Here is a 13,434-nt window from a genome sequence, read left to right as displayed (position 1 = left end):
TTGCACTGAGCACAGGTAGAGCTTGTGAAAGTTACTGAAGTGTTTCTTCAGAATGAAGTGTGATGGACAAAACTCACCAACACAGGCAAATCCCTGTCATAGCTTCCTGTGTGAGAGGTGTTCATCTTGATGCATCATTGGAAGGAAATCCAAGACTTTGCCAAGCAATAATAATTCTTGGTGACTCATATTTTTTAAAGAAGTGTTCATTTCTGTATTTGGTTCTCAAAATAACCCCAAGAGGTCAAAATTGGCATTCCTTTACAGCAAAGGAGGCAGACTTGAGGATGTTCAGGGTCGAAGTGACTAAGCAGGTAAAGCAAGACAAGAGCCAGATGTAATATGTTCTGTTCTGCTTTTGAATGTAGGCATATATAGTTTATTCAAATTCCAAGGGAAAACATATGCATGTGTGGAATGTTCATTTGCATTTTAATAGTGGAAATGTAGTAAAGGTTGAGTGACATGTTCATTGAACAGGATCATACATCAGGTCAATGATAAAAGGCTTTCATGAAGATGGAAATCTGGCTTTTGGAACTTGATAGTTATGTTGTTCTAAGAGTGATTTGTAACCCTTTTTTGGATTGTACATAATCTGGAAAACAAAACAAAACACAGAGACAATAGACAGGATGACCATGATGGCTTCTACAGTGACGAGGCTGCCAGGAGTCGAGTTCATCCCCGGTGCTGAGCACCTTGGGTGCCTCACTAATTCAATGAGGGTTGGGTATCTTTCGAACCCACGTCTGCCATTCCTTGTGCTACACCGGGCTCATTCCAGCACATCTGGGTTCTATGAAGAAAACCTATAAGATCTCTTTGGGGGAGAGCAGGAAAGTCACAAGAGAGGGGCTGGCACCATCTCAAAGTCCAAAGGGCTGGTGGGGGGGGGGGGGGAGGGAAGATGAAGAGAGAAGAATAGGGGATCATGGTGGAAAGAGTGTCACATTCGACTTCAGGGAGATTGGGGAGTCCTAGGGGCTAGGGGGTCACTTCCTTGAGGACAGCTGCTCACCTGAGCAGGCTAAGTGACTGGGAACCCATAGGTAGAAAGCTATACAGGCCCTGGTAGCCAGAGCCTGCCAGACCCCAAACACTGTGCTAATCCCTTCGCATGGATATGCAGCAAGCATAAATCTCTATCCATCAATCCTGGTGAGTGAGAAACTGGACTTTGGCATTGTCTGTGAGTCAGCTTTGTCTACCTTGTCCATCCAATAGCCAGTGGCAGGCACATCTCAGGCTCAGACCCTAAGTTTCCCATCTTTCTGGCCAGGAGGCTAGCCATATGCCCATTGGTGGAAGTGGATGTTATAAAGACAGGCATCCAATGAGACACATATCATGTGTCCACTTGGTCCTCACAGAGGTGTCCCATGGTCCTGCGTGCATGGCCCTTCAGTCTGGGAGGGGAGAGGGAGGCTCTTCACTTCTGGGTCACAGTGGCAGCAATGCCACTGCAACCTCCACAACCTGCTGGGCTGAAGAGGCCACAAAGGGGCTGTGTAAGGCCCTTGAGTCAGTCACACTGCCCAAGCCTTTCCTTTCTCTGGGTCTTGTTGTCTCCATGGGAGAGGAGGCACCAGCCCTCTCTCCTCCAGATCCAGACCCCAAGTGGAATAGAACACCACCCTCCCCTTTCTCTGCCTCCCCTTCTCTCCCTTCCCCCACTAGGGAGGACTTTTCTAGTCCTAAGGGAAGTTGTTACTCTGGATGTTGTTTGTTTTCCCCTAAATCTACCATTTTTGCAATTTTCCCTTAAAGCAAGGCTTTGTGAATGGAAGTCAGGAAGAGACTCCTTCCATTTCCCATTGTCCCATTCTGTCACAATCCTGGGGACAGAAAGATGGGGTCAGAAGGAAGGAATGAAACAGAGGAAAGGAGGTCAGATGATTTTTTACAAAACCCATGGAGCAGACAATGTCTCATCGAACCCACCCCGAATACTGGGGCAGAAAACCCACTACTATGCCAATGTTGTAGATTAGGAAACCAAGGCTTATTGAGAGCAAGCAATGAAGCCAAGGCCTGGAAAGGTACTACTTGCATTTGAACTTGGTGCCTAGCCTAGCTAGCCCTAACCCCAGATTCTACTTCTCCCCCACCTTCAGGCTCTAACCAGCCATCACCTGAGCAGTGGTTGCAGATCCCTGGGGTCTCTGATCACCCCAGCTCCGGACCTCTTTAGTTCCAGCTGCTCCAGGTGCAGTTGTCCTGGAGGTCCCAGGGTCACACCTGGTTCAATTTTTGGCCCCCAGGTACTAACATGCCATTTTTCTTAAAGAGCAGATGTTTAGACTGACAGCAACTTCCTGCCTGGCTCACGACCAGTAATCAATAAAGTAAATATTGGCCATGGTTAGTTGTCTCCCAGCAGCCTAGTGAGGGAAGTATTCTGACACCCCTGGTCAAACTGTGTGCTCCAGTTCACAGGCAGAGGGCAGCACTGAAACCGTATACCAGAATGGATCTCTATTATGTGAACACACAGCCAGGCTTGGACGCCCCCAATGTAAAACTCAGACTCAAGGAGGGTTGACCAGGAGAGCAGGCCCCAGGTGGCCCCTGTGAGCCAGCCTGCCTGCCTCCTTCCCTCCCTCCCATCAGATTCCAGATCCTAGCAGGCAAGCTCCAAGCCGGGACCCTCAGAGACAAGGAAGAACAAAAAGATCCCAATCACGGTGCTCCATTAAAGAAAGGTCGGTGTACCTCCTAGACATTTAAGAACCATCATCCTGGGGCTGGGAAGGTGGCTCAGTGGTAGAATGCTTGTCTCACATGCACGAGGCCCTGGGTTCACATGCATGAGGCCCTCAGCACCACATAAGCAGAAAAAGCCAAAAGTGGCTCTGTGACTCAAGTGGTAGAGTGCTAGCCTTGAGCTGAAGAGCTGAGGGACAGCACCCAGGCTCAGAGTTCAAGCCCCATGACCAGCAAAAAGGAAAAAAAAGAACCATCATCCTTTGTATTCCTCAGGACAGGGCCTTGAAGAACTCCTATTGTCTGGGTTATCTTAGCCATTCTTTGGGGCTTGTTTTGTTTTTGTATTTTTGGTGGTACTAGGGTTTGAACTCAGGGCTTCAAACTTACTCTAAGTAGGAGCTCTGCTGCTGGGCCCTGCCCCCAGCTTGATATACCATTCATCTAGAATTGCCATCTCTAATTCAGTCAGTCCTTCCACAGGCTGGTCCCCTCAGCCCCTCCCCCAAGAGCTTCTGTATCACCTGCTGAGAAGACACTTGTGGTCTAGGATCACAGAGACCTCTGCCTTGAGGGATGGGGGTAAGTCCCACCCTATAGCTAGGAGAAACAGCTAGAAGAGCAGATAAGAAGTGCTTGCCTAGCATGCATGAAACCTTGGGTTCTATTCCTCATTACCCCCATAAACAGAAAAAGCTGGAAGTTGTGCTGTGGCTCAAGTGGTAGAGTGCTAGCCTTGCTCTCAAGGATAGTACCCAGGCCCTGAGTTCAAGCCCCAGGACTGGCAACAAACAAACAAACAAATAAATAAATATGAGCATAAGGCACCAGGGAACAAAGGTATGAGCCCCCAAATGGGACTCGTGGTTGGAAGGGCCACCTCATACTTTATGAGGTGTAGTCCACCTGCTTCATGGACAAGGAGGAGGGGGAGGGGAACACAGGCTTCTCCCGTGAGACAGCTGGAGAAGAATCTGCACATTGGGAGTCCATTTGTGGTGCTCCTGGGCTCCCCCTTTTCTGTCCCTTTGGGTAGTCTCAGTTGCTGAGGTGTCTGGTTGGCTTGCTGCCTGCCTCACCCAAGAGGAGGAGCAGTTGGCCCAGTGCAGGTCTGCTCCAGGGTCCTGGGGGTATTGTCTCTGCCAGAGCTACTATCTCTCCTTATCTGCCTATTTCTCTCTCTCTCTCTCTCTCTCTCTCTCTCTCTCTCTCTCTCTCTCTCTCTTCCTCTCTCTCTCTCTTTCTCTTCCTCTCTCTCTCTGACTTTTCCTCACTACCATGACCAGCCCTTGGGGGCCTGGCCACATGGCCCCCTGCTGCCCTGTCCCTTCCTGTCTGTCTCTAGAATGTCTTTACATTTGGGCCTAAAACCCAGTGAAGAAGCCCAACCCTCACATGCTGGGTCTCTGGTGCTCATCTGGCAAGACAAGAAGGGACTTTTCCACTTCCCTTGGACTGTTTTCTGTTTGGTTGGTTGGTTGGTTTTTGTGTTTTTTTTGTTGTTGTTGTTTTTTGTCAGTATGGGGCTTGAACTCAGGGTCTAGGCACTGTCCCTGATCTCTTTTGCTCGAGACTAGTGCCCTACTACTTTGAGCCACAGCTCCACTTCTGGTTTTCTGGTGGTTAATTACAGATACAAATCTCATGGACTTTCTTCCCCAGGCTGCTTTTGAACCATGATTCTCAGATCTCAGCCTCCTGAGTAGCTAGGATTGCAGGTGAGAGCCATCAGTCTCCAGGGCTTTATAGTGGGCCTCAATAGCCTAGTTCAGGCATCTGGAACAGCTGCTTCTGAAAGGGATATGGGTCAGAGCCATCAGGGGTTCTGTGGAACCTTCCCAGAGCCTCAGTCCCCCATCTGTAAAAATCAAAGCTAGGTGGTAGAGCCAGAGGCTCTGCACTGCAGGCTCTGGGTGTGTTTCTTCTTTCTGTAGCAGGGAAGGGTGCTGAAACGTACCCTCTGCGGCTGCTGACAGCACGGCAGGAAGTGTACATGAAGTACCTGGCACAGAACCGGGGGCAGCAATCCCGAGTGACCAGCATTGCTTCCCTGGCCTGCATGGACGTTTCACGCGAATGAGATAATGCGTGTGCACAGCAGCTTGGTGAATTACGGTGTACGGATGGTAGCAATTACCACTTATCAGAGTTCCCTCTCCCTGGGCCTCATCACCCTCCTCTCCTTCTCTTTCCAGCCTATATTGTTTCTGGCTTTAACTTCTTCTTGGCCTCTCTTCCCCTGGTCTCTTCCCTTTCCTCCCATCCCCATAGCCTTTTAGAGTCCACATCCAACACCAACTTCATCTGCCCTCACTCCAGAATCTTCTGTGGCTCTCCATTGACTTTTCCATCTAAATTTAGTGACAGCATCACCACCCTCCTGAGTTACCAGCTCTGCCTTCCCAGAGCCAAGCCCTTGCTGGGAACAAGAGAAGTTGTAGTTACAGTTACACTGTAACTGATCATTAGGGATCCTTTGGTTAAAATCAAACAGCCTCTTACTGCCCAGGTACCCCCAGCATCACCTTGCTGATGCTCCATGTCACCCGGGAGCATCCTTGGAAATCACCTGGCATTCATTCACAGACATCCCATCTGTGCAGGGAGCAATGCTAGACATAGGATGGGTGGCATTCGAGGCAGGCACATCCAGCCCATTCAGAGGGAGGAGAGGGAAGCAGACCCCATGCTGATTGGTGGACTGACACAGGACCCAGCTATATAGCTACAACCTGGCCCTATCTGTCCCTGGGTCTTCCCTCTGCAAGCCCCAGCGTATCCTCCCACACACCCTGTCTCTCTCCCTGGCCTCCCTTCCATCCCAGCAACACAGATGGCTCCATGTGGGCTTAGTTCCTGCACATCCCCGCCACCTCCCCTCCTTGGGCCAGGCTCGCCAGCCCACACCTCCAAGGGGATAAGAAGCCTGGATCCCATCTCTCGTCCATGCTTGTCAGATGTTCTTGCCTTTGTTCTTACATGGGTCTGCCCATGCTCTCCCATCCTCCGGCTATCCTGCAGCACTCTGCAGCCCCTCCTGGGCACCGTGGAGCACAGGGACAGAATGGGAGAGGATAATCCGTCATGTACTAGAGACTCAAAGACCAGTAGCAGTGACAGAGGGAAGATAGGAAGATGGAAGTCTCGTGGCTTCAACATCAGCTCTGAGTACAAACCAGAGGATAGAGTGGAGGCTCTGCAGGTTTAGTCGAGGCCATCAAGCCTGGACCACCAAGAGAGGGCAACCAGGACCTAGGTGAGGCCCCTTCCACAAGCCTGCTTACTGTGGTCCATGCTAGTCTTGAGCTCCAGCGCCAGGTCAAGGGCACCCTTGCTTCTGAGCCAAGATCCCCATGTGAAGCTTTGTCTCCCTCATGCCAGGGCCTCATGGCCCCAAGTGTCCATGTTATGTCTGTCTGCACTGATCTGACCTGTCCAGCATCATCCTAGCGGTGGAGAGGAACCCTGTCCCCACCCTACTCTCCCCTCCTTTCTCCTTAGATCCTATTTAGGAAGTCCCTGGAGCAGAGCCAAGATGTTGCTATTAGATCCAGGCTGAGGATGTGGGGATGTGGGAAGGGGTGGTAATCCCTGAGTGGGCAGGGAGGGTAGAGTCTGCCTGGCATGGCTCTTCTCCAGCATTCCGTGTTTCCTGAGGGGTCTATGGATGGAGTCTGCCTAGGGCTTGTTGCTGAGCTGATTTTCAATTTCATTTTTTGTTCGGGAGGCTAGGGGATGCTCTAGGTCTCTGTCTTTGTTCTCAGGAGCCCTTCCTGCTATCCCTGGGAGTGGGTGGACTTGGAGCTTAAGAGGCTCTATCCATTGAGTCCAGAGACCCACATGGGCAGTTTGAGGGGCTCCCCAGCCACAGCCCCTCCTCCAATGACTTCACCCTGGGAGGCCACAGCATCCACATGTCCTTCCTGTTGTCTTCACTTCCTTCAGTGGCTGTGGCACAGCAGTGTGCCTTCCCCTCAGAACACATGGAACTGGGAGTTTATGCCTTGTCTCCAGGGACACCACACCATCCAGAAGAGTACTCCCCCCACCCCCAAAATCTGGTCACCATCACCACTCGATCCTATTCAGACCTAGAGGGTTTCCTGCTGAATCAATCCCTCCTCTAGCTGATCACACCCGTCCACCCCCAGCATCGCTTCAGCCTCTCCCCACCTCCACAGCCCAATCACTTCATTGTCCACTGACCCTCACCCCAACCCCCATTCCCAAACTTCAACCATCAAGAACTTATGACACTGTGCATTTAAAGGAGCCTCTTGTTGCCTCATGTGGTGGTACCCTCCAGTGATCCCAGGATCCAAGAGGCTGACACTGGAGGATTGAGACTTTGAGGCTAGCCTGGGCTACAGAGCAAAACCTTGCTTCCAATGGCAGAGACCGAGAGAGATTGATGAATGTTCAGGCTCTGTCTGAGGTTGCACGGCCTTCAGTGGCAGAGCTAAGACTGGGGTTGGGGTGTGTGCCTCTGGCCTCTTTGTGAGTGCACTGAGACCTCCTGGTTGTGCTCAGCCTTCCCTGGAGGCTGGAACTCAGCTGGGACTATATGCTCCTTACTCCCTGGGGGTACCAGGACCTTAACCCCCAGGGAAGCTGACTTGTCCAAGTTTTAAAAAAAAGAAAGAATCTCCTAACTCAAGGCAACTCTGAAATCCACTCCCCCAATTTTTCTAAGCTTCAGTTTCATACCTATGAAATGGACCTGCTTTAAAACACACTATGAGGACTAACTAAGACATGGGCAGGGGACACCATTAGTAAGTGTCTGGAGCTGTGTCTCTGAGAGTTGATGGCTGCAGATAGAGCCTGGAGTGATTCTCTTTCAGGGACCTCCCCACAGGGTCCCTGGTGCCACTAAATGAAAGCAACTTTTCCACTCTGACTCAGTTACCTAACTCACAGTGACATGAGGATGCCTGACAGGACTGGGAAGGGCAAGGAGGATGGAGTTTGTTCCCATCTTAGAAGAAGCACTGGCTTTTCATCAGAGACTCATCCAGCGTGCCAACAACTGGAGACAGTGAAGTGTGGGTGGTAGGGTGATGGCAGGAGCCCAGACAGAAGGACAGGAAGGTAAGTACTCCGATGGGAGGGGCTGAGGCATGTGGCCTTAAATATAACCCCAAGCCATTGTTCCCTCAGCTCATTGTATCTTGCCTCTGTCTCTCTTGAGAGGCAGCTGGAAGGAGGAACTGGCTGAGACCTCTGGATCGCCTGGAAATTCTAGAAACACAATTGTCTTCATGATGAAAATTAAAATTATGTGTTTTTTTATGTTTAAAAAAAGCAAACACTCCAAGGTCATACATTGGCCCTGTGCCTCCTGGAATTCAGGCTTGTTTGCTATTCTTTTCCAAGGTGCCTGAATTGAGACTGGGGGTGGGGGATGAGGGAGGGGAGAGACAGGATAGGTGGGGGCAGAGACCAGAGATGGCCGGGTCAGCTGGGGGTCATCCATGGATACAGATCCTGTGGGACATTCAGTCACCCGGGGCAGCACAGTCCAGGGCAACTTGCACACACCAAAAGAGGCTCCGAGTTTATCAGTAGATGTGTTTAGCATAGAGCCTGAGGCAGAGAGACCAGTGCCTGTCACCCCAAACAGACCCCCAACTGGCCTACTGACCTGGGACCCAGGCCAGAGGGTGGGCAGGGGAAGCACTTCTGGGCCCAGGGTTCTCCTCCTGAAGCAAGCATGACTGTCAGAGCCCCACTAAGTGTTCACGTCAAGTTCTCCCAAGTGGCTCTAAGGCTTAACTCTCACCACAGTTGGCCTGGGGAGAGCTGTGGAGACCACTTGAGGACTCTCCGCCCTCTCCAGTCCCCCAGCTTTCATGGGTGCTGCTGGGGGTAGGGAGGTAAACCAGGCTCACTCCTAGGCAGGCCTGCTTGCTCACCTGGGCCATGACAGCCACCCAGCCACCCTTCTGCATGGCACTCTAGGAGGATGGCTCAGAAGTCATCCAGGTATGAGGTGAAGCTTTGTCTACCCCAATGGCAAGCTGCTAGAGCTGGCTTGGAGATTGAGCTCCTCCAGGTGAGGTCATCCGCCAGCTTGCTGTGGGTGGGGACAAATCTCAGGATCTGGCCTGCTTTCTAAATGGCTATCCTGTGATCCTGTGAGGCTAGACCTGGAAAGGGCGGCCTGGAGAGCCCCCTCTTCCTCCAGTATGATCTCCAGACTTGAAGACTTGGAAACAAATTTTCACCTGAATACCAACACCCAGTCCCCCAAGGGAAACTGACTGTGGGCCAGGCACTAGGCGAAGCCATTTATGTCTCACTGTTGGGCCCTCAGTGGTCCTGTCATCCCCATTTCAAAGGAGAGGCCAAATCCCAGAAAGGTTCAGTGACCTACCCAGGACCCGGGGACCCTCACTCTGCCTGGCTCCAGGGACTGTGCTCTTAAGCACCTCGGCCTGCCATGATCAGTGCCAGAAATGGACCGCACCATCCCTCAGCACTGATGTATACACAGAAGCTGGCACACTAGAGTGTCGTGCCATTCTGAAGTTCTGAATAACGGGAGAACAGAGACTTCTACCTGATCCAGCTCTTCCAAGTTGACCAGGAGTCAAGGTGATGACCTTGACCTAGTTTCAGAATCCTACCTCCTGTGAACCAGACGTGGGCCACACCCCGTGCTTTCCAGGAGCTGTCTTCCCCTCAATGCTGGGTGGGATGTGAACTCTGGGATCAGGTAGCATTTGCTCAATGGTGGACACAACAGGACTCTCATAGGACAAACGTGTGTCTATTCCAAAAGGCTACAACTTCCTGAATGTCCTAAAATTGTGTGTGTGTGTGTGTGTGTGTGTGTGTGTGTGTGTGTGTGTATTCTGGCCTGGCCCGTTCCATTAGGAAACAGCACGTTAATTCCCTAGGGCTGAGGGAAGAACAGTTCCATGACTCCAGGAAGCAGGTTGTAGGTGCCCTGCTGTCGCCTGTGCTTCCTGCTTGGGCTAGATTAGACATAAATGTGGTCCTCCGCAGCCCATTCACAGCATCAACGCCCCTGACACTGTGGGACCACCACAGGAAACTGTGGGACAGCTCACGGAGTTTAGCTGATCACAAGTCTGGACTCTGAGCTGAAATCAGCCTTGGGTGAGGATCAAAGCTTCTTTCCGCCCTCCCCCACCCCTTCCAGGAAGCCCAGGCACCCCACGCCAGGAGGGCTGGGGTCTCCAGACTTGAAGGCACCCCTTAGGCAAATTGTACCATCTCCTTGGCTGTGCTCTTTGTCTAATCCCCAGGGTTCCAGCTGTGCCAGCAAACCCTCCCCCCCCCCCCCCCCCCCCCGTGGCCTCTCCCCCATTAGCTTCACCAGGCTTGTCACAGAGCCTATGACCAGCAGAAAAGCCCAGACCAGCTCCCAGGACCTAAAAATAACTGCTGCACATGGTCACGTGTCTTTGGGGACCCGGAGGCTGTCTTGTGGCCACTTCCCAGCCCTGGCTTTTGTAAACCAGCTGTGTAAACCTGCACCCCCTGGGGTTGCTGGTAGAAACTGGGTCAGAGCACAAGACAGTGTTGGGAATTGGGCCACACAGCCTGAGACGCATTCCTGCCCATCAAGGCAGTGTGGGCTCCATCTCCTCTCAGCCCAGTCTCAGCTTAGAAGCACAGCTAAGGGGAACAAATGGCACCGGCCCAAGGTAGGAAGCAAGCTTCAGGATGCCTAGCTCCTTCTAGGCCATTTGGCCAGCAGAGAGAGGGCTGGCAGGAGAGTGAGAGTTCTAGCCGGTGTTTTGGTTTGGATTTGGAGTTGTTCCAAAGGCCCCGGTGTGGAAGCCTTGGTCTCCAGCCTGCAATGCCTTTAATCAATGAGAATATTAAGACCCTGGTCCCTTCCTCTCTTGCTCTGTGTGTGTGTGTGTGTGTGTGTGTGTGTGTGTGACGTGCACACACATGCACGCCTGTGCCAATCCTGGAGCTCTTTCTTAGCTTTTTTTTCAAGTGCTCTACCACTTGAACTACACCTCTACTTCCAGCTTTTTTTGGGGGGGGGGTTAATTAGAGAAAAAAAAGTCTCACAAATGCCTGCCTAGGCTGGTTTTGAGCCAAGATCCTCAGATCTCAGCCTCCTGAGTAGCTAGAATTACAGGCATAAGTCACCAGCACACAATTTCTCTCCCTTCCTTTTACTTCCCAGCCATGATGAAGTGTGCACCTCCTTAGCCAAGTGCTCCTTCCACAACCCACAGTGCCACCACAGGCCAAACAAATCAGAGACTGCCAAGTATAAGCCAAAGTAGGCCTTTCCTCCTTGGACGTTGGTATGTTGGGTAGTTTGTCTCCATGATAGGAAGCTAATGCCACAGGTAAGCAGGAGTCAGGTTTTGGTTCCAGTCCTACCTCTGGGAGGGGGTGGAGGCTCTCTACCCACATTGCCTCCATATGACCATCACCCTCAAAGGCCCAGCTTCTGCCTCACACACTGAGCTCTGAACAAGAAATCAAGGAGCAAACACAAGGGCCTGCTATTAATCCTCTAATGGCATCTCCAGACCCAGAAGTCTGACTATGGCTAGGGAATGACTATGGTGGAGTTCTTGAGGTATAAACGGGGCTGCCAGGGAAAGTATTATAGAGGGACAGCCCTCCCTTCCCCACTGCCACTGAACCACATCTATATCCATTGGAAAGGCTGAATGCTCTTGCAGGCTCTTGAAGCATTGGCTGTTTGTAAAAGGAGACAGGGAGTTGGGGAGGGGGTTAAGGGGTGATGTGACATGGAGGTGAGCATGGAAGAGAGAGGAGAGGCCTGAAAATGTCACAAAGGACACACAGTCATATAAATCATTCTTAGAGATAAAAAATTACACAGAAACGGAGGGACAAGGGGTAAATAAATGCAGCAGTGGTACTCACTAAACACTATGTTGACAATGAACTTGTGGGTAGGGATGGGAGGGGAAATCTGGGAGAGCATGAGGGAAGGGGTGTACTCTTTGCCTGACTTATATAACTGTAACCTTTCTGTACATCACCTTTATAAGAACAATTAATAGACTTTAAATTACAAAAAAGAAATATGAAATTGGCAAACAGATTAGCCAAAGGAATGACAAAGAAGGGAGGAAAGAGGGAGGAGAGAAGGAAGGAAGAAGGAAGACAGGAAGGAGGGAGGAAGGAAAGGAGGAGGATGGAAGGAAGAAAGGAAAGAAAGAAGGAAGGATGAAAGAAGGGAGCAAGGGAAGGAGAGATGGAAGGAGGGAAGCAGGGAGGGAGGGCAGGAGAGAGGGAAAAGGGGAGGGAGAGCCGGAGGGAAGGAAGGAATCACTTAGACCTCCAGAGGGAGAAAGCTCCACTGACTCCCCACTGGGACTGAGCTAGCCTGCCTCCTGGTGAGGCATGGTGAGGCTTTGGGCTGGTGGTCAGTTAGGATGTTGCCGCTGCCAATTGATTTTAGGCTGGGACAGTGGGGTAGGAAGGCACTAGCCCTCACCCCATATTCACCACAGAAAGACCATGCTCACCTGGAAACCAGCCTGGTGGGACTATCACACATTCACAGAGAATTCAGGACTAATATTCCTTCCTGTCTGTCTTTTGCCTGGTTTCCATGGTGACAGAGACTTCATGCTGTGAAAACCTACAGGGGAAGCCAACTGCCGGCCCCGGGGAGCCCTGCAAGCTCCCCAAGCCCCCTGGGGTCTCGTTGGCAGCCCCTCCCGCTGTCCTTTGTGTCTAGCTGTGCCTGTCAGCGCTTCCCCGCCCCTTAGTCTCCTCCTGAGCCCCTGCTTCTGTCTGCAGCCAGCACATGTTCCTCCACTCCTGACTGATCTATTAGGGAGGAGGGGAGAAAATGACTCTTTAATTAATCTCCTGCCTTAATTAATTATTGTAATGGCTTTCAACTTGGGAGGAAAACAGGGCTACCATGTGCTTAATATGTTTTTATGTCGACAAACACATTCTCTGCTTGGCAGAGATCTAGGAGGCCTGTTTTGGGTTTGGGGCTGCAGAGTGATTTATACAGGGTGTTTATACCAGAGGAATACTCCTGCTTGGCTTTCCTGATGACTTAGCTCTCATCTCTACCTCTTCCTCTCCCTTTAAATTCCCCAGTTCTCCTCACTTCCCTTTCCCTTTCCCCCAGACCCTTTAGTCTTCTTGGTTTGAGGGTTTGTTTGTTTTGTGCTAGTACTGGGGCTTGAACTCAAGGCCTAAATGTTATACCTTAGCTTTTTCACTCAAGGTTAGTGTTCTACCACTTAAGCCACAGCTCCACTTATGGCTTTCGGTGGTTAATTGGTGATGAGTCTCATGGACTTTCCTGCCCAAGCTGGCTTCAAACCAAGATCCTCAGACCTCAACCTCTTTAGTAGCTAGGATGATGGGTATGAGCCATCAGTGCCTGGCTTGCCCTCACTATCCTTAATCTACCTCTCTTCCTGGGTTCACTGACCTTTTTCTCTCTACTTCCCCCCCTCCTCTCTCCCACCTCTCTCCAAAGCCATTAGGCCCCTAAAGGAGAATGGCTGCTCATGGATTGCACGGGCTGCTGTAGATGCATTCAGTCAAGGTCCCTGAAGGGCACTGTGGGCAGACAAGGGGAAACTGAGTCAGCTTTTACTTGTTTCTCCGGCCACCCCTTGTCCCTCAGCCAGCCTTTAGGGTTGTCTTACATACTCTATAAGGAGAGAGAAGGTTATACTTGGACTTATTAGCAAAATGTTTCCCACAGCTTCGTGGGGGGGTGGA

Source organism: Dipodomys spectabilis, unplaced genomic scaffold, assembly GCF_019054845.1.
Source record: "Dipodomys spectabilis isolate Male_0828 unplaced genomic scaffold, ASM1905484v1 ptg000207l, whole genome shotgun sequence".
In the NCBI taxonomy this organism is placed as follows: domain Eukaryota; kingdom Metazoa; phylum Chordata; class Mammalia; order Rodentia; family Heteromyidae; genus Dipodomys; species Dipodomys spectabilis.
This window is presented reverse-complemented; position numbering follows the sequence as displayed.